The 21,665-nt window shown below is 36.0% G+C and overlaps 2 non-coding genes across 2 annotated transcripts; one reads left to right on the forward strand and one right to left on the reverse strand.

Moving 5' to 3' along the window:
• Positions 1-20,671: 20,671 nt before the first annotated feature.
• TRNAS-GCU (transfer RNA serine (anticodon GCU)) lies at positions 20,672-20,745 on the reverse strand. The gene has a single exon. It is a non-coding gene; the product is annotated as a tRNA-Ser (tRNA).
• Positions 20,746-20,808: 63 nt separating this feature from the next.
• Positions 20,809-20,882, forward strand: TRNAS-GCU (transfer RNA serine (anticodon GCU)). Its single transcript has one exon. It is a non-coding gene; the product is annotated as a tRNA-Ser (tRNA).
• Positions 20,883-21,665: the final 783 nt, after the last annotated feature.

Here is a 21,665-nt window from a genome sequence, read left to right on the forward strand (position 1 = left end):
CAGTACTGCATACGCGGCCTTGGTTCTGTGTGGAGAACGGTTGGAAGTTTACTAGTAGAGGGGGTGGGAGTGAAGTACATTAAAAAAATCAGGTACAATAAAAATTGAAGTAAAAATAAAATGATGTCCCTGTAGACACCTACTGGTTATATGAGAGAGTGATCAGCGTCCATCTCCTTGCCGGGAATCGCTCCCGGTCCACTGGAGCTGTGACTATACAACCTGGCGCTCTAGCCACAGCGCAGAAGTTATCAATATTATTACTACTTTCTCGTTACTGTTGTTGTGCCACGAATAATGCAAGTCATGTGGAGAAGCCGAAGCAAGAAGGTGAGTGGAGTTACGCCGTTGTTGCCCGCAGCAGGAGAGTCGTGTAGGATAGGACAAGGTATAGTATTGGTAGGTTTGGGAATGCCATTAAGGAGCTGAAGTTTTGGAGCAATGGCCGACGCCATTTTTATTACTACTCTTGTGCAGCTCATGGCTACACTTCATTTATCATTGTGTCAGGAAGCTCGATATTCCCCCCTTTGCTTCCCCCCTCCTCCCCCATGCCCACAGATATTTCATATTACTCTACCTATATCATCTTTCTAAGGCACGTGTAACCATACCCAAGATGGCCGCCGCTCAAATTATGCACTCGCGCTTACATAACTGCACTTCCGTGCTAAAAGGGATTATCTTCAATTGTTTCTCTTCGATTGGTGAGCTTTATGTCACAATAAGATCTGGTATCAAGAATAGCTTAGAAGCGGATCGGTGCTGTATAGAACTGAACATATGCTAAGGTTCGTGTCACGTGAGAATGTTCTTGATATAAACAAATGAGTAGAGAAGACATACTTCAATACACGTGGTTGGTAGGAAGGAACATGTGTAGGTCTGAATGCGTGACGTCAAGCAGGGCCTAACCTGTGTATATGTTTGTACAGCGTGTTGAACACTGATACTGTTATATAAAATATATATGAATGTAAAGTAAGTGTTAAACTAGTTACTGTATAAATTTGAAGAAAGTGTTGGACAAAATAAAAAACGTAACTTACATGTAAAGAAAGTGTTAGGTAAAAGGGATAAGAATATGAAACGAAAATTTTAGATAAATTACATATGAATATTACAAGAGTGTTAAACAAACTACATATGAATATGGGGAAAGTTTTAAAAGAACTAGATATGAATATGAGAAAAGTGTTAAAGAATACACGAACAGGGGATTAATGTTAAATAAACGAGATATGAATGTGAGGAAAATGTTAGATAAACTAGAATAGAATATGAAAAAAGTGTTAGGTGGACTTATAGATATCAATGTCAGGAAAGTGTTAAGTAAAGCAGATATGAATAACATATGAAAATTTTTAGATACGAGGTGCGTTTGAAAAGTTCGTGGCCTAACACATAGATGATATTGAAAACGTGTCATCAATATCGCCTTTGTTAGCGGCCATTTTACATTAGTTTAAGCACGAAAAATTAGAATTTTCTGTCGACTACATTTTGTGTAGTTTAACTTTGAAGTTAGTGCGCTGAAGAAATTGGCAAAAATGAAAAATATTGAACTTCGTGCTGTCATTTAAATATTTCGTAAAAAGGGAATGGATACAACGGAAATTAAAGCAGACATGAATATTACACAAGGAAGTCTGCTTCAGCGTTCTTGACTGCGAAAATAAGGACGGTACCCTACTATTTAAACATGGTTGAAAGTGTGTGGAAGACGACCTGCACAGTAGACGTCCAGTAGCAGCAACAAGTGAATAAATTGTACAAAATATTCACGATGTGATGTTGAATGACCATCAACTGAAAGTGTGGGAAATTAGCGAGGTTATGCGTATCTCAATTGAACGGGTGCGCCACATCTTAGTCAATGTCTTGGGCATGTCCAAGTCTCTGCAAGGTGGCTTCCGCGTTTAACACTGGAACAAAAGCACGTCCAATGTCAAATTTCGAGGGATTATCTGGCTCGATTCGAGAAAAATACGCCAGATTTTTTGAGGTGGTGTGTGAAACTTGAATCCACTACACATACCAGAGACAGAACAGCAGTCGAAGCAATGGAAGCATAATGATTTTTTGCCTCCAAAGAAAGCAAAAACTGTTCAATCGGCTGGGAAAATCATGGCATCCATGTTCTGGAATTCTAAGAGAATAATCAATTAATTAATTAATTTGTATATTCAGTCTTTTATTAATTCGTTCATTCATTTAATACATTAGGCTACTTACCAGTGGCGATTTCTCTTAAGGAGCACAGGAGCAGTGCACCACCTCTTCAAATAACACATGTTTTTAAAGTTATATCAATGAGCTGCAGTAGACTATGTGAGCGACATAATTCTTTATTATAATACTATGTAAAAATAACACTGCACGTGTACTGGTCTTGTTGACGCCTGGGAATTATGTTTACCGCTCGACACTTGCGGCACACTGTTCCATTCGAGCATGCGCAGTAGTACTGTTTCACTGGCAGGCTTTGGAGCATGGTAGGGAGGCAATACAATGTGCATAAGAGGGGTTAGGAGCACTTTCAGATGTGTTCTCAAGCTGTTTGCAGTAGTAGTTAGATCGTTACATCACAAATGTTACAATGAATAGTGTGCAAAATCTTTTAAATATGTAATTTTCTGTAAGACCCTTAAACGAAAAGATCAAAATAAAGAAGATGGGTACACCTACACGTGAATTAAAATTACAAGTGGCGAAGCATAGTAATAGAGAAGAGAAAAGAAAATTTAACATTCGGACTTACGAAAAAGCAATATGCGGCTACAATATAAAAGACGCTGTATTTTGTTTTGCTTGCCAATTGTTCGACGGCGATAATTTATTGACAGAAACAAGTACGTTTTATGAATTTTATTTATTTTTCTGTTTGAATTTAGGACTGTGCGTAGTAACTAAATAATTTTGATTATCGTTCTGCAGGTATGATTGATTTGAATCACGTGAATGAAATAATTAAAAAACACGATTCTTCACCTGCACACATCAACAATAATGTTAAAGTAGCAGTATTGGGTCAAACAAACATACAGACACAATTGGATTTAATATTGGATTGTTAAACTTAACAATGTTAAAGTTACCAAGTACAGATATGTGCGTGCAGTTTTGTGGAGCTTTTGATTTGCCTTTAAGAGGTCACGATGACGGAGACTCATCTTTAAACGCTAATATTTTTCTTGGCCTCATCAATTTAAAAGTTCTGAATTAGACGCACTCTTAAGGAACATTTAGAAAGAGCAACAGTGTTTAAGAGCACATCAAACACTATACAGAACGAAATCCTTCAAGCCATTTCGATGTATGCCATGATGAGATTTCAAAGAAATAAAGAATGCTGCTGACTTTTTAGCAGTTAAGGCTGATGAGACGACAGACGTATCGAATGTTTGTGAACGTGTGAACTGTGTTATAAAACGCAATATAGCTAAAACAATATTATTTATGGTGTGTTGCAATAGAAATTCAACATTTTACTTTGCTATTACTGGACCTACATAGGAAACTAATTAACTGCAATTTCTTGACTAACAAAATTATATAAATCTATACCTATATAACATATGTTAATAGTTATGGAGTAGTTAGTACAAATAATGATAATAATAATAATAATAATAATAATAATAATAATAATAATAATAATAATAACATTAATAATAATAATAATAATGATAAAGATAATAATAATAGGGTGTAATAATAATAATAATAATAATAATAATAATAATAATAATAATATGATAATCATAATAAATATTTGTGCACCACCAGGATTATTTATCACCACACGCCACTGCTACTTACAAACGGCTTTTAGAGATCCCGGAAGTTCATTGCCGCCCTCACATAAGCCCGTTATCCGTTCCTCCCCTGAGAAAAATTAATCCAGTCGCTAGCATCATATCCCACCTCATTTAAATCCATTTTAAATTCATTCATTCGATTCATTATTTCGTTCATTCATTCATTCATTCATTTGTTCATTTGTTCGTTTTTTCATTCATTCAATTAATTCAATTTAATTAATTAGTTCCTTTATTCATTCATTTATTAATTCGATCCTTTGTTTATTCATTCGTTCATTCATTTCTTCATTCGTTCATTCGCTCGTTCATTCGTTTGTTCATTCATTACATTATATTAATTACAAATGGCTTTTGGAGAACCCAGAAGTTCATTGCCGCCCTCACATAAGATCACCATCGGTCCCTCTTCTGAGTAAGATTAATCCAGTCCCTAGCGTCATATCCCACCTCCCTTAAATCCATTTTAAATTCATTCATTCATTCATTCATTCATTCATTCATTCATTCATTCAATTAATTACTTTTTCATTCTTTCATTCCTTCGTTCTTTTGTTCATTCATTCAATTCATTCATTCTTCAATTAATTAATTCCCCCATTCATTCTTTAATTAATTCGTTCATTCGTTTATTCAGTCGTTCGTTCATTCACTAATTTCTTCATTCGTTCTTTCATTCATTCCTTCGTTCATTCATTCGTTCGTTCATTCGTTCGTTCGTTCATTCGTTCATTTATTCATTAATTGATTCATCAATTAATTCATTAATTCATTCATTCAATTCAATCATTCTTCAATTAATTAATTCCTCCATTCATCCTTTTATTAATTCATTCATCCGTTTATTCATTCGTTCATTTATTTATTCGTTCGTTCATTTGTTCGTTTGTTAATTCATTAATTCTTTCAATTCAATCATTCTTCAATTAATTAATTCCTCCATTCATCCTTTTATTAATTCGTTCATTCGTTTATTCATTCGTTCATTTATTCATTCGTTCGTTCACTTGTTAATTTGCTAATTAATTAATTCTTTCAATTCAATCATTCTTCAATTAATTAATTCCTTCATTCTTTCTTTTATTAATTCGTTCATTGGTTTATTCATTCGTTCATTCATTCATTTGTTTCTTCAATCGTTCGTTTATTCGTTTCTTCATTCGTTCATTCGTTTGTTCGTTTTTTCATTCGTTCATTCGTTTCTTCATTCGTTCATTAATTCATTCGTTCATTCTTTCATTCATTCTTTCAATTCATTTGTTTATTCATTCATTAAATTACTTACAAATGGCTTTTAGAGAATCCGGAAGTTCATTGCCGCCCTCACATAAGCCTGCCATCGGTCCCTATCCTAAGTAAGATGAATCCAGTCCCTAGTATCATATTCCACCTCCTTCAAATCCATTTTATATTCATTCATTCAATTCATTAATTCGTTCGTTCATTAGTTTATTAATTAATTCATTCGCTCATTCATTCATTCAGTCGTTCATTCATTCATTCATTCAGTCGTTCATTCATTCATTCATTCATTCATTCATTCATTCATTCATTCATTCATTCATTCATTCAGTCATCCAATCATTGAGGGCTCCAGGTAAAATTTTTCGCCCATTTTTTCCCACGTTAAATTTCGACTATGAATAACTTTTGCAGTTAAAGGCGTCGTTAAATGAAAATACTGCCACTGCTACTGCTACTACTGCTGGTTCTATTGCTACTACTATCACCACCACCAAAATTTCCTTAAACGTCTCTGCTTCCCGTGAGTTCTTAATTGTACATGTATGGCTGCAGTTGCACCGAAAAGCTCTCAAGGCTGCGGAGTGATACATTAATTTCCGCAAGAACAAAAGCAGGTCGTCGAGGCGGCGCTTTGATTTATGCGAGCAGGGAGAGGTGCTCGGGCCGGTGACAGCTACAAGCGTCCCGCTGCGGGCCTCTTTTTGTCTCGCAAGACTCATTTGGTATTCTAAATATTTGGCATTAAGAAGGATTTAGGGTCAAAGGCCTTATCATCCCAATGATAGGTTGTCACCATTCCACGAACATATGAACCTCGCAGGCTATTATTTATTACCTTCCGAGATTTCAAATATTAATTTGTATTTGTCTTACTGAGCTAAGGTCGCCGATGACAAATCATAAATCGCCCTAAACACGCGGACTGTCGTCTGGACTCAGCAACTTGTTATGCGCGGACACTGATCGATTTGCAGTCCACCGCTGCGACAGCGCACGTGGCAACGAAGCCCATGGTCCCGGAGTCCATGCCAGGCCAGAGACGTGACTTACGTCTCTTCAACATTACAAGAATGCTAAGCAACCAGAATTACAATATGTTGATAAATAAAGCCGGGGTTTCCATCCAAATGTATGTTTTTATATAAGATTGTTACTTACTTACTTACTAACTAACTTACTTACTAACTTACTTACTTACTAACTTACTAACTTACTTACTAACTTACTTACTTACTAACTTACTTATTTACTTAGTAACTTACTTACTAACTTACTTACTTACTTACTAACTTACTTACTAACTTACTTATTTACTAACTTACTTACTAACTTACTTACTTACTTACTTACTAACTTACTAACTTACTTACTTACTTACTGGCTTTTAAGGAACCCGGAGGTTCATTGCCGCCCTCACATAAGCCCGCCATTGGTCCCTATCCTGAGCAAGATTAATCCATTCTCTATCATCATATCCTACCTCCCTCAAATCCATTTTAATATTATCTTCCCATCTACATCTCGTCCTCCCTAAAGGTCTTTTTCCCTCTGGCCTCCCAACTAACACTCTATATGCATTTTTGAATTCGCCCATACGTGCTACATGCCCTGCCCATCTCAAACGTCTGGATTTAATGTTCCTAATTATGTTAGGTGACGAATACAATGCGTGAAGTTCTGTCTTGTGTAACTTTCTCCATTCTCCTGTAACTTCTTCCCTTTTATCCCCAAACATTTTTCTAAGCACCTTATTCTCAAACACCCTTAACCTATGTTCCTCTCTCAAAGTGAGAGTCCAAGTTTCACAACCATAAAGAACAACCGGTAATATAGCTGTTTTATAAATTCTAACTTTCAGATTTTTTGACAGCAGACTGGATGATAAAAGCTTCTCAACCGAATAATAACAGGCATTTCCCATATTTATTTTGTGTTTAATTTCCTCCATAGTATCATTTATATTTGTTACTGTTGCTCCAAGATATTTGAACTTCTCCATCTCTTCAAAAGATAATTATACAAACTTGTTACATTTCTTGAATGTTGTAGGCCTAAATATTCGTTTGATAGGTCAAAAACCCTGATACAACTGATGTTTAACCCTTGCGGTGAAATTCGGTGAATTCCGGAGGGCCTATAGTCAAATCTCATCACCTCCACGCTGGGGCCCCCTGGGATCTCTTAAGATGCGAAAGAGAGAGTGCTGTGCGGAAAGCAACGGGAAGCTACCGCATTTACCAACCCCAAGAAAAACTGCAAACATGACAAAAGGAGCATCTTCTGCTGACCTCTGAAGAAACTAGTGAAGTGCTTTGTGTGGAGTGCAGCATTGTATGGGGAGAAACATGTACATTGCGATGAAGTGAAGAGAAACTACTAGAAGCATTTGAAATGTGGATATGGAGAAGGAGGGAACATGTAAAATGGACAAACAGAATAAGAAACGAAGCTGTGTTGGAAAGAGTGGGTGAAGAAATAATGATGCTGAAACAGATCAGGAAGAGGAAAAGGAATTGGCTGGGTCACTGGCTGGGAACAAACTGCCTTCTGAAGGATACACTGGAAGGAATGGTGAACGGGAGAAGAGTTCGGGGCAGAAAAAGACATCAGATGATAGACGACATTGAGATATAGGCTATAGATCACAATGTCAATACGGCGGTTGCTATCGTCTGCGATGCAACGAACTTTTCTGTTGATTTTCGAGTTCGTCATTTTTTTTTCCTGGTTATTATATGCTTATTTAAGTTGTGTTAACTCTCGCTAAGTGGTTTTATATTTTATTTTATCCGTCCTATTATTTATTTTATTATTGTAAATATTTTTGTTTTATTATTATTATTATTATTATTATTATTATTATTATTATTATTATTATTATTGAATTAATTTGTATTACTATCCTTGTATCATCTCCGTCACGGTTATTCTATTATTATTATTATTATTATTATTATTATTATTATTATTATTATTTCTATCATCAACATTACTGGACTGTACCCGAGCACGAGCATATGCTCATTTCCGGTATCTATTCATATGTATCATTTCAAATGTTAAATTGTGAATAAATTTGAATTTGAAATTTGAAGATCATATGAGGAGGCAAAGAGGAGGAAGGCCAGAAAATAGGAAAGACTTGAGAATGCTGGATTTGCAGTAAAAGACCTGCCCTTGAGCAGAACACTATGAATGAATGACATATCAATTCCAAATGGCTGTACTTTTTAGGTGCATGTTTGCATCTTTTGTTTCTTTTTGGGAGTAAATTAATGCATAATGCATATTTTGAAGATTTTAAATTTAAGGCCGAATTCACCAATACGTTACTAACCCATAATTAATTAATTGTAATTTAACTTAAATACGAAACTTAAATCATATTTAATTCGTTTGCATTTCTCCAAACTAATGATAATAATAATAATAATAATAATAATAATAATAATAATAATAATAATAATAATAATAATATAAAAAGAAAAAGAAGAAGAAGAAGAAGCTGACGTAACCAGTTCAATTCCAAACTCTCTCTGTTATCCTGAATTTTCCTAATGACATATTCTAGAGTGAAGTTAAAAAAAGATGATAGTGTATCTCCTTGCTTTAGCCCGCAGTGAACTGGAAAAGCATCTGAGAGAAACTACTCTATACGGACTCTGCTGTACGTTTCACTGAGACATATTTTAATTAATCGAACTAGTTTCATCGCAATACCTATTTTAGTATCCTATATTTTCTCTCTTCTGTCAATGTTCATGCATCTGGATACTTATGAGAATAAAGTATCATTGACTGATAAGAGATCAGATGTTCATTGAATAATTAATAACATCTATATGATGTATATATATATATATATATATATATATATATATATACAGGGTGTTTCAAAAATACGGGGCATAATTTCAGGTATGTATTTCCCACATGTAGACAATCGAAATAGTTCATTACAACATGTGTCCGGAAATGCTTTTTTTTTTAGTTACGGCCTTCACAACATTGAAATTCACCGGAACGTTTTTCTTTCCGCAGGTCGTTGCCGTCAAAGGAGACATTAAGAGGGCACTCTGACAGTTCATTCCGAGGCGAAGGTTACATTCAGTGTTGTGTAGGCGTTAGACTGTGCGACATGTATTCAAATCAAGAGCTGGCAGAGATACACTTCATGTACGGTAAGGCGGACGGCAATGCTGCGCTGGCTCGTCGTTTGTACCAGGAGAGGTACCCACAGCGACAATGTCCAGATCGGAAGACATTTGTACGTCTCCATTACCATCTGTGCGAGTATGGAAAATTTAACTCTCCTGGTTTGGAAAGGGGACGACCAAGATCTACAACTCCAGAAGTACAGGAGGAGATTCTGGAGACTGTGAACATGACTCCTTCTATCGCCTCGGAATGAACTGTCAGAATGCCCTCTTAATGTATCCTTTGACGGCAACGACCTGCGGAAAGAAAAACGTTCCGGTGAATTTCAATGTTGTGAAGGCCATAACTCGGAAATAAAGCATTTCCGGACACATGTTGTAATGAACTATTTTGATTGTCTACATGTGGGAAATACATACCTGAAATTATGCCCCGTATTTTTTAAACACCCTGTATATATATATATATATATATATATATATATATATATATATATATATATATATATATATATATATATATATCTATCTACAGTGCTCGGGAAAAGTGACATAAGTCAGTTTCCACAAACCTTTTTTGATAATTTATTGACAACTTACACTGGTTTATGTCGATTTGATTTTTTTCTGTATGCATTATTGTAATGGGAGGAATACTTATGTATTTTTTTCCAAGCGAACAGATGTTCTGTAAGTTGTCAATAAATTATCAAAAAAGGTTTGTGGAAACTGACTTGTGTCACTTTTCCCGAGCACTGCAGATATATAATTTGAACTGGTAATGAAAATTACGTGAAACCGGCTGAACGTATTTTAATAAACGACACCTCATTTTGAAGCTTCGAACCCAAAGTTTTTCATAAAAATAGTAGTTTTCAGTGAAATGTCAATTTTCCTACATCATTTTCCTATTTTCCAAAATCCACCTGTCGTCAGTGTTGAGAAATAATGGACTTTTAAGAATAAAACAAAACACAAACACACTACAATAAACAATATCACACGAAGGCTACGACCTGCAGGATTTCTAACATATATTTTAATTAGAGCAAACCGGAGTAAATTCTGTGGCATCATAATGACAACAATATGTCGATCTTCATTTGTGTCATTTTTTATAACGTCTCTGTAATTGGTTATTAAAAACTTTCAAGACTTACTAAAAATAATTTACAGATCTGATTCTGTGGTTTGTAATTTTCTAAGTACAGCTGTGTACTGGATATTAAAAACTACGAAACTTGAGGTGGTTTGATGACTTATCGCCATTAAAAGTGAAATATTATTACAGTTAATGCCATGATATGAGTATTTGTCACTGATATACAGTCATATTAATGATATAGCCTATTGATGATATGAAACTCAAACCTTTTGGGGTTACATAAGTAGACGTAGAGAATATCTTAAATTAGTTCTTCATTTCTGTAATTTACTGAGTGACAACTGTACTATTATATATACAGTATATGTTACTGAAAACTACAAAACTTACGTAAGTTAAAATTATTGTTATTAAGAGTGAAAATTTTTTATAGTTATTAATCAAGTGGTGTGGGTCTTTTTCACATATTTAATGGCGGTGTGGTGTGGACATTTATATGCGTGATTCTCTCCAGTATTGTCTGGAGAGAGCGCAAAAATTACAGTTCCTAAGGAAAGACAAAAAGGTAATACCGATACTCAGGCCTAGTGATAAAATAAGAGTCTTACAAGATTTTGTAGTCTCCCGATCATTTCAGCATGATCTCTTAGCAGGATAAAATGATTCTACCCTCTACATTTCAAGGTAGTTCACGAAACATTTAGCAGCTATACGAAGATGCTATGTCTATTGTTGGAAAGCATGGCAAACCTGATATTTTCTTAACTCTTCCCTACAATCCACAACGACCTCTACTACTGCTTTACTCCCATATGAAAAATCCACTGATTGTCCTGACATTGTTACTTGCGTTTTCGCTTTTAAACTCAAAAACTGAAGATGGATAGGTTCAAGAAAAAGTATTTGACCTTAAAAAGCCACTCAGAGAGAGTATGTTTCATTATTATGGAAGCAAATGACTTTTAAAATGACTGGTAGGCCTATTCTTCATTGAAAATAAATCTGAAAAATTTTTATTTGAACTTCTAATGAATTAGCTTGCAGCATGTGCTGCGCAAGCCACTAGTTCACTTATAAATTGAATAACCATAATTTACATCAGAACTAAGCACACAAAATGCCTTATTTTTTCTTAATTCTTAGTTTATAGATACCTATATTTTTTTGCCATTGAAGTCTTTTGAAGTTTTATCGTCCGTCCGTCTATGACATTAGCTCCCTCTCTCTCGTCCACTTCCTCAAGAAATAGACTCCTCGGCTTGATCTTTATCACAGAGAGAGTTGGTTGTAAACAACCAAGACCTGTGTTTTTAAACTAATTATGGAAGTCTGTACAGAAATACTGGTCTTTCAGTGACCTGTACTGATGTAAAAGGAGATAAGATTCTTTTAGTTTACCTGAAAGATACTGGTACAAGATTTTTTTACGTTTTACCTGAAGAACAACATAGGCTACTTTAGAACTTTACTGAATAACAAACTGGGGTAAAATTCATGAATTCGCTATTATAGTTGGTTCTCAAAAACATATATTACAACTATAGCAGCCAGATTGGAAATGGGGCTGGAGGGTAGTAGGGGAACAATATTAGTTAGGAAAATTAAATTTTTGGGTTATATCATAGAGAAAGAAAAAAATGATATCTTGAAAAAATGATTAAGGTACCTACAAACGATGAAAACTAAGTCATATTGTATAAAAGAACTAGAAAGTAATGTAAGCAGTTTAGGACTCAGTTATGGCAAGAAATTGGGAAAATTAATATAAATTTGATAGGTAAAATTATAATAAGAAGGTGTAACGAGATAGTGAGACAGGAAATGTTTGGTAATCTAAATAGTTTAAAATCATTAATAAATTACAAAGAAATGAAAATCATATGGGGACAGGAAGAATATACAAAAGTTAACAACACGGAAGAACCAATAGGACTAGCGTGGTGGAGATTGGGAATTTAAAGGTTAAGAAATAGAAGAGGACATATAGGAAAATACATATGTCCTTTGTGTAGCCTAATAGAAAAGAAGACGCATTACACATTCTCTATCTTGTTTTATTTATTCGGGAAGCATTAATAAAACTAAATTTAGAAATAGCATATGTTGTTATTGTTGTTGTTTTCTAATGCCAGGCGTTTGACAATAAAGTCATTTGACCTCTTGCACTCCAATACTTTTCAAAGATATTATCATGACCAGCCAATGAAGCACAGATTTTGAGGTGTTCCGAATCCATTTCTTGGTTTGAGTTGCACAATGGGCAGTTAGGGGACTGATATATTCCAATTCTATGCAGGTGTTTAGCCAAACAATCATGGCCTGTTGCCAATCTAAATGCAGCTACAGACGATTTTCGTGGTAAATCGGGAATTAACTGTGGATTTTGATGCAGAGAGTTCCATTTTTTCCCTTGGGATTGTGTTATCAAATTTTGTTTGTTGAAGTCTAAGTATGTAGATTTAATAAATCTCTTCACAGAGTAATACGTAGATTTAGTAACAGGTCTGTAAGTAGCAGTGCTGCCCTTCTTTGCTAAAGCATCCGCATTCTCGTTTCCCAGGATTCCACAATGGGATGGTATCCATTGGAATACAATTCTTTTATTGAGTGATATTAATTGAGAGAGCATTTTAGTTATTTCTGCTGTTTGAGATGAAGGTGTGTGTTTAGAGAGTATTGATAGAATAGCTGCTTTGGAGTCTGACAATATAACTGCATTCCTAAATTTATTGATGTGGCATAGAAGATTCCTGAGACTTTCACTTATTGTAATGATTTCTCCATTAAAACTTGTTGTTCCATATCCAAGAGATCTATAAAGTGAGAAGAGACAGCACGTAACCCCTGCACCGGCACCTTGTTCTCTGGAGATCAAGGATCCGTCGGTGTATAAATGAAGCCAGTTTTGTGGAGGGTACCTAATATTAATTGTCTCTAAAGACAATTGTTGCAGTATTTCAGTGTTTACGTCTGATTTCATTATTTCTTCTGTTAAATTTAGATTATATTCTATATTTAATAGAAATAGCATATAGGAAATTGTATAGAACAGTAAACGAAAGACTGTGTTTGTAATAGGCCTAATACTCACTCGAAAACAGCTCTAAGTATAGTTAATATATTTCAAATAGGGTACTGAATTTTCGGTTTTAACTCATTTAGCCCATTCTTTAAATCATACGTGTAGATAACAGCTGTTCTCAATTTATCTTTAAGATAATGCATCAAGCCGGTTATAAGCTTGAAATTGTAAAAATAATCATGACAAGAAGAACTACTGTGTTACATGAATATAAGAATTTAACAAACGAGAAATAATTCGGATAAATTACACGAATAAATTGCCAAATAAATTAATGATAATTATACTAAATAGATTATGTCATCAACTAGAAACCAGAAAAGTAGCATAGCCGGCCATATATCGAGTTACTGCTGCTGCTGCTGCTGCTGATGATGATGATGATGATGATGATGATGATGATGATGATGATGATAATGATGACGAGAAAGAAAATTGTCGTAAATCTATATATATAATTTGAACTGGTAATGGAAATTACGGGAAAACGGCTGAACTGATTTTAATGAGTGACCCCTCATTTTGAAGCTTGGAACCCAAAGTTTTTCGGAAAAGTAGTAGTTTTCAGTGAAATGTCAATTTTCCTACATAATTTTCCTATTTTCCAAAATCCATCTGTTGTCAGTTTTGAGAACTAATTTTATTGAATCACGGCCGACTTGATTGAATTTCAGAACAAAACACACACTACAATAAACAACAGGCTATTACACGAAGGCCATGACCTGCAGGATTGCCGACATATTTAGAGTTCAATTCAATTTGTTATTAAAAACTGATTCTGCAGTGTATAATTTTTTAAATACAACTGTGTATTGGATATTCAAATCTACGAAACTTGAGGTGATTTGATGACATTATTACCATTAGTAATTAAATATTATTATAGTTAATATCATGATGCGCCTATTCTTCATTCATTGTACATAATATTGATGCTATATTGATGACATGAAAGTGAAACGTTTTGAGGTTATGTAAGTAAATGTAGAGAATATCTTAATTTAGATCTTAATTTCTATATTTACTGAGTGACTGCTATGTATAACTACAAAACTTAAGTAAGATAATAATATTGTTATTAAAAATCAAATATTTTTATACTTATTAAACCAGTGGGGTTGGGTCTTTTTCATATACTTAATGGCGGTGTAGCTCAGGATAGGGACCAATGGCGGGCTTATGTGAGGGCGGCAATGAACCTCCGGGTTCCTTAAAAGCAGTAAGTAAGTAAGTAAGTAATGGCGGTGTAGTGTAGATATTGATATGTGTCTTTGCCTTCAGTATTGGCTCGAGAGAGCGCAAAAATTACAGTTCCTAAGGGAAGATAAAAAGGTATTACTTAATGATAAAATAAGAGGCCTAGAAAATGTTGTAGTCTCCCGATCATTTCAGCAAGATCTCTTAGTAGGATAAAATGATTTTACGCTCTACATTTCAAGTTCTACATGCAGCAGCTATACGAAAATGCTATTGTTCCAAAGCTTAGCAAACCTGACATTTTTTTAACTTTTGCCTACAATCCACAATGAACTGAAATAGCTACTGCAATCGTCCTGACATTGATACTTGCGTTTTCGCGTTAAAACTCAAAAACTGAAGTTGGATAGGTTCAAGAAAAAGTATTTGGCCTAAAAAAATTCATTCAGAGGGAGTATGTTTCATTATTATGGAAGCAAATAACAATCAAAAAGACAAGTATTCTTCATTGAAAATAAATCTGAAAAATTTTTATTTGAACGTCTAACGAACTTAGTTTGCAGCAGCTTTGCTGCACAAGCCACTAGTTAATATTTAATTTTAAATACTAAGGGTGCTATTCATAGACATTTCGCAGCACGCGCTACGAGCGTACTAAGTTAACCCCGGCTATCCACTGGTTACTAGTACAGAATTCAAATCATATCCTATCGCTAACACTGGTTTATGAATACGAAAAACGCTGATCATCCACCGGAAACCCGCGCTAAAAATGTTTATGAATACGGCCCTAAATTATTAGTGTAATGTAATTCTGTTTCATAACATGTGAGATTTAATTCTACGAAAGTACATTTAACAGGTAACGACAAGTCCAGGTATACTTTCAAATGCTGTACAAGATTACCATTTTTCTGTTAAAAGTCGTTTTCAAAAGTTTAATTTCTGTCATGTTCTTTTAGGAGGCGGAAAAAAATCATAAAAGGTTCTTTTTATCGCTTCTTCAGCCTCGCAAAAGACACCAGTTTACAAGATGCCAGATAGATGAAAGTTACCCACAGAATTATCTTTCCGATCTCTGTCAGGAAACCTTTGAAAACCGATGTCTTTTTATGCGCCTCTCTCGGTTATTGTTTTAATTTCAAAGCAGTCCAAGTCCACCTAAAGGTACACGCAGACATCCTGCACAACAGCCAGACAGACTCCACTTTGGGTCCCTTGTGATTAATTACGCCCGTTAACTTGTAGTGTAGGCTATATGGAAACAAGAGGTTATCTGTCAGACGAAAACAAACACAATAGAGTTATGCAATGCATTTCTGGTCTATGAAAAATCAAGTAGAGGCCGCATTGTACGCAACGTCTGAAGCACGTAGCTTTAATGTTGCATGTCTCGCGTTCGAATTGAGAAGTTCGTTCATTGTCATTGTTGCAAGCTGTATTGTTCAGGCTGAGTCCCAAAATCGCTTTGACCGCACACCATGGGAGTCGCGTCATGTACAGTGTGACTCAAGGCTAACCAAAGATATAGGCTCCGGGGCTTTCGTCACTGTCTGAAGTCAAACTTTTGTCTTGGGAAGTCAATTGCGCGCAAGAAATATTTCTACCTGATTTGAGTGCATCTAATACGCGCGGCGGTCAATATAGGAAGTGCATCAGTTACGCGCAGCGGTAAGTTTAGGAAGTCAATTAATTGCGCGCGGCGGTCAGTTTAGGAAATGAATCAGTTGCGCGCGGCGGTCAGTTTAGGAAGTCCATTAATTGCAGCGCGGCGGTAAGTTTAGAAAATGCATCAGTTGCGCGCGGCGCTCAGTTTAGGAAGCCCATTAATTGCGCGCGGCGGTCAGTTTAGGAAATGCGTCAGTTGCGCGCAGCGGTAAGTTTAGGAAGTCCATTAATTGCGCGCGTCGGTCAGTTGAGGAAATGCGTCAGTTGCGCGCAGCGGTAAGTTTATGAAGTCCATTAATTGCTCGCGGCGGTTAGTTTAGGAAATGAATCAGTTACGCGCAGCGGTAAGTTTAGGAAGTCCATTAATTGCGCGCGTCGGTCAGTTGAGGAAATGCGTCAGTTGCGCGCAGCGGTAAGTTTATGAAGTCCATTAATTGCTCGCGGCGGTTAGTTTAGGAAATGAATCAGTTACGCGCAGCGGTAAGTTTAGGAAGTCCATTAATTGCGCGCGGCGGTCAGTTTAGGAAATGCGTCAGTTGCGCGCAGCGGTAAGTTTAGGAAGTCCATTAATTGCGCGCAGCGGTTAGTTTAGGAAATGCATCAGTTACGCACAGCGGTAAGTTTAGGAAGTAAATTAATTGCGCGTGGCGCTCAGTTTAGGAAGTCCATTAATTGCGCGCGGCGGTCAGTTTAGGAAATGCATCAGTTGCGCGCGGCGGTCAGTTTAGGAAGTCCATTAATTGCGCGTGGCGGTTAGTTTAGGAAATGCATCAGTTACGAACGGCGAATAGTTTAGAGCAGCCAAAAACAGTGATAACAGAGGAGGCTAAAGCAGCCGCTACTGAGGCCTTCCAGAGAAATCCTAAGAAATCCATTCGACAGTACCAGCGGGAATCTGGTGTATCCGTGCAGCGGTTGCTAAAGGAAATGAATTGGCGGCCATGGAAGCCACACTTTGTGCAAGCTCTGTCATGTGAGGACTGTGATATCAGAATGGAGTCTGCGGATTCTTTACTAGCATGGATTCAAGAGGAACGTAACCTTTTGCGACACATTCTATGGTCAGACGAGAGGAGTGTGGCCGGGTGCAAAATGAAATGCTTGTGAGAGCAGTACGGAATGTTCAGCCACGTCTGGAAAAATGTGCAGCAAATGCTGGTGCTTACATCGAATTTTAATATTGGTGAAATTTTAAGCAATCGTGATGACTGGACTATTAGTTCATGCTACTTTGATCCTGTAATGTTAATTAATTTACTTGTGATAAACGAATGAAATGTTGGATATAAATATGGGTCATACTGTATATATATATACTTTCATTGAGAGTGAACCGTAAAAGTTATCCAATAAAGTGCAAAAGTGATAAGAGAATTGAACAAGAAATAGCAAGGATTTATTACAAACATTAGAACATTGGAACAATAAATGAGACAAATAATATAATACGATAATGTAGATGAGAAAGTAGAAAGTAGAAATATTAGCGAATACTAGTCAGAGATAAGAAAAGGTTTTTACGATAAACAGAAAATTAGGGTACCAGTAATGAAAGATGACAATGATAGTAGTAGAGATGGATGAGTAGATGTAGACGATAATGTTTCTATATAAGAGAAAGGTAGACAATGCTGTACATCAGAAAGATGGAGGAAGAAATGCACAGAAATATGGTTTAACTTTAGGTAATTGGAAGATATGGGGAGATATAGATGATAGGAGAAATATAAAGGATATATGATTGAATGTAATCAAGGGAGTGGTGGACCGTATGCAGAAATGTGAAGGAAACCACTACCTGAAAGCCGTATGATGATGATAAATATGAAATATATACTTTCATGGAAACCGACAAAAGTTACAGATTTATAAAATGATTGTTTTGATTTATATCTTTATTTATAGTGTAGAACAGTGATGTCAAAGTAATCGCATTTTTCTGACCTTGACGTCGTGCGCGGGCAGCAAGCGCTAAGTATGGAAAGAGGAAGGGTTGTGTATATGAATAAGCAACCTGTTGGATTAAGAAAACAGTGGTGCACAAACTTCAAACGGAACGTGAAATTTTATGTCGTTATTTTTATATGGCTTCTTTCTGTTTAATATTATCTATATTGTCTGTAAAACAAAAGTACTAACACTGATTTCTTAATATTGCACTTGTGTTTTAAATCTTAATAACGTAATAGAGAATTAAGAAGGAATATTCACTTAAATTCCATAGTAGTATAATATTATACTGTATTAAGTGGATGAAACACATCATTCATAAAGAAAGTGATATTCCAAAGAAAGAGATTGAGTATGACATGATAAGTTGGAATTTATATTAATGCTATCTTTAGCCTTACAAAAGTAATCAATAAACTAATCAAAACAATATTACAATACAAAGCAAAGTTACCTAGGTACTGTATATGTTTTAAGTGTAATTAATATTACATAACAAAACTCTTATCGCATTATGCTTTTAAGGTGATGTTTGTGAGCAACTTCCTATCATCAGAATATTAAATTATTTTCTCGAAATCTGCTGAAGATAGAGCTGACATTTTTACAACACATGGGCACGTATCTTTTGCTTATGACGTAGCAGTAGTTGCTTTGTTAATTCATTTCCTTACAAACAATTTCCATGCGAATATTTTGAAAATTCTCAATACACTATCTTCATTAATACGTATATACGGTATATTAGATTTACGAACACATTCTGTAAGGCTACTAAATAAATAGGCGTATATCTGAAAATTTCACTTTTCTATAAAACAAGTTGAGAAAATATTTCTTTTGAGTAAAAAAATCAAACTTGTGAAAAATGAGCATTAAAATTAAAACTTACATTCTTATAATGCACTTATACTTCTCAGGCAAATCTAAAAATTAACATGGATACAGTTTTAATAAGTTCTCTTCCCTTTATCTATTGAATCAGTGCTGGCCATCCCTGAATATAGCTCGACAAAGCGGCATATACTACCTCTTTCGTCTGTCTCTTTCCTTTCCGCTGTAAAGCGCTCAGGCTCTCCTGGTCTCTAAAGCGCGCGCTTGCTCCTGTGGGCATCAATTAACATGCCTGGTGTAGAATGACATAGTAAATCAAGAGATAACTAGAATTTCTACAGCAATGTTCTGGAACAGAAATTCAGATATTGACCACAACGTAATGTTGTACTGTTTACTGGACGGGCGTATTAAATATTGTGCTTTTCGCTTCGTTTAGGTTTAGGAGATCATCCAACAAAAAAGTTATTATCTGCGATCCGATCTGCATGAGAAATGACTGGATTTCCCCACATCCCATCTCGAAAATTAAGTCTTAGATGTAAGACTGATATGAAAACGGAGAGGAATTAGTTTGACCCAGTGACAGATTGTTGATGAATCTTCAGGTGCGAACGAATCGTACAAAAGCGTCAGTCACTCCGAGAGCCGACATTCTCGGATTGCAGTCGCTTCCACCGAAATCAATTATGTGGGTATCGAGAGGAATTCCACATCCCTTTATTCCTTGGGCCGCTGATCACCCCCCGCTGATCAAGTTCTTCTTTTTTTGTTCAGAGACAGATGGGCTCAGAGATACGCGAACGGTTCGCAGAGGTAATAGGCTAATTGCGGTCCGCGACCCCGCAATGAGTAGAGAGAATGCAGAAAACAGAGTCATTTGTCTTGGGCGGGATTGTGTGGACACCAACACCGACAATCAGGCACGTATGAGCTTGAGTGACAGACGTGAGAATTGAGGTTGCAAGCGAGAGCAAAGCATGCCGGGAAGTCTCTCGTAAACACCTGGTAATTCGACTTGGTCTGTCAGAAAAGCTGCAGACACGTTTTATGTGCCGCGGTGGATATTATGTTGGGTGTGCGGCATAGATGCCAGGGAGATTAAAGCTAACTCAATTTGATTCATTATACGAGTAATTGCCAACGAAGTTTCATATTCGAATAAGGAAGGAGCATTAGATTCAAACCGCTGAAGAGTGGAAAAATCCCAACTAAAAATATAATTAAATATATCGACTTTGACCAGGCTCGAATCCGCGAATCTCAGAGTCAATAGCAACTATAGTAACCACTAGACATGAACATTGCCACTCTCGTTCGCTGTGTTCGTTGCATTTGTCTTTCGAGTCTAGTCTCGTCATTCTCGTGTGCTTCGAGTCTCGCTCATCATTCTCGAAATAGCATTTGGTCGGCGTGGAAAGATTTCGTAACTTTGAATAATATACATCATTGAAATAAATAACAGCATAATTGTTTAAATGAGTCAAAAAGACAAAACATAACAGTATCTTAGTTATCAAAATGTTCTGGTTCTATTATATGGCATTACCTATGGTTATATAAATAGAAAAAACAATTCTCAAATATCAATAATTTCAAGGAAAAATTATTCCGGAGCCGGGTATCGATCCCGGGACCCTTCGCTTAGCGCGCGAACGCTCTACCGACTGAGCTACCCCAGGAACTATACACGACACCGTCACAATTTCCCCCCCCCACAAAAATTGTGACGGTGTCGTGTATAGTTCCTGGGGTAGCTCAGTCGGTAGAGCGTTCGCGCGCTAAGCGAAGGGTCCCGGGATCGATACCCGGCTCCGGAACAAATTTTCCTTGAAATTATTGAAACCTGCTTTACAGGGAGCTACTACCTGAAAGCCAGATTTGTGTAATTCTCAAATAAATTTGCATTTCTAAGAAACATAAAACATAACGTTAATATCTTTTTACTTGAGATTGCACACTTGATCTCAAACATATGAAAAGTAAATTCCTAGCCTTTTAATAAGGGCCTAGTAATTAAATAAAGACTGAGGAACGGATTATTATACACTGAAAGGCAGAGATGATGTTTCAAATAGGCTACTTGATTGTTTATACATATATAACAGTTGCCAAAGTAGATAAAAGTTCAATCAGGTATAAACAACTGTGGCGATTGAAGGCTGCTTGACGTTCGGGACTTCAGGAGTGATCAATCTCGGCATCTCGAAACACTCACAAGCAGTCTTTATGTCTACAACGCGACACATACAACATTGTCGTGCGGGCGCTGTTAGTCTTGCTTTTTCGATCGTTGTTTATCTCTAGTAACCACTCTGCCATCCGAGATGACATCTTTAAATAACTTTTAACAAAATTTGTTTTCAACCATAAAATTTTAGAACAATTAGGCCTAAAAGTCTTTAATTTTCCAGGGGGCATTCTTTCATATCTGAGACATGATGAGAAAAAACATTTATAGGCCTACATGATATAGGACCATGGCGTTTTACACGTTGCTACACGGTTCTAAAGGCTGTCATACACACTGAGATATGCTACAATACCTGTGTCTTTAGGCGAATCCTCGGACCTCACCTCATCATTGTAGAAAATTGCTACAT

The sequence above is a fragment of the Periplaneta americana genome, chromosome 3, assembly GCF_040183065.1.
Source record: "Periplaneta americana isolate PAMFEO1 chromosome 3, P.americana_PAMFEO1_priV1, whole genome shotgun sequence".
In the NCBI taxonomy this organism is placed as follows: domain Eukaryota; kingdom Metazoa; phylum Arthropoda; class Insecta; order Blattodea; family Blattidae; genus Periplaneta; species Periplaneta americana.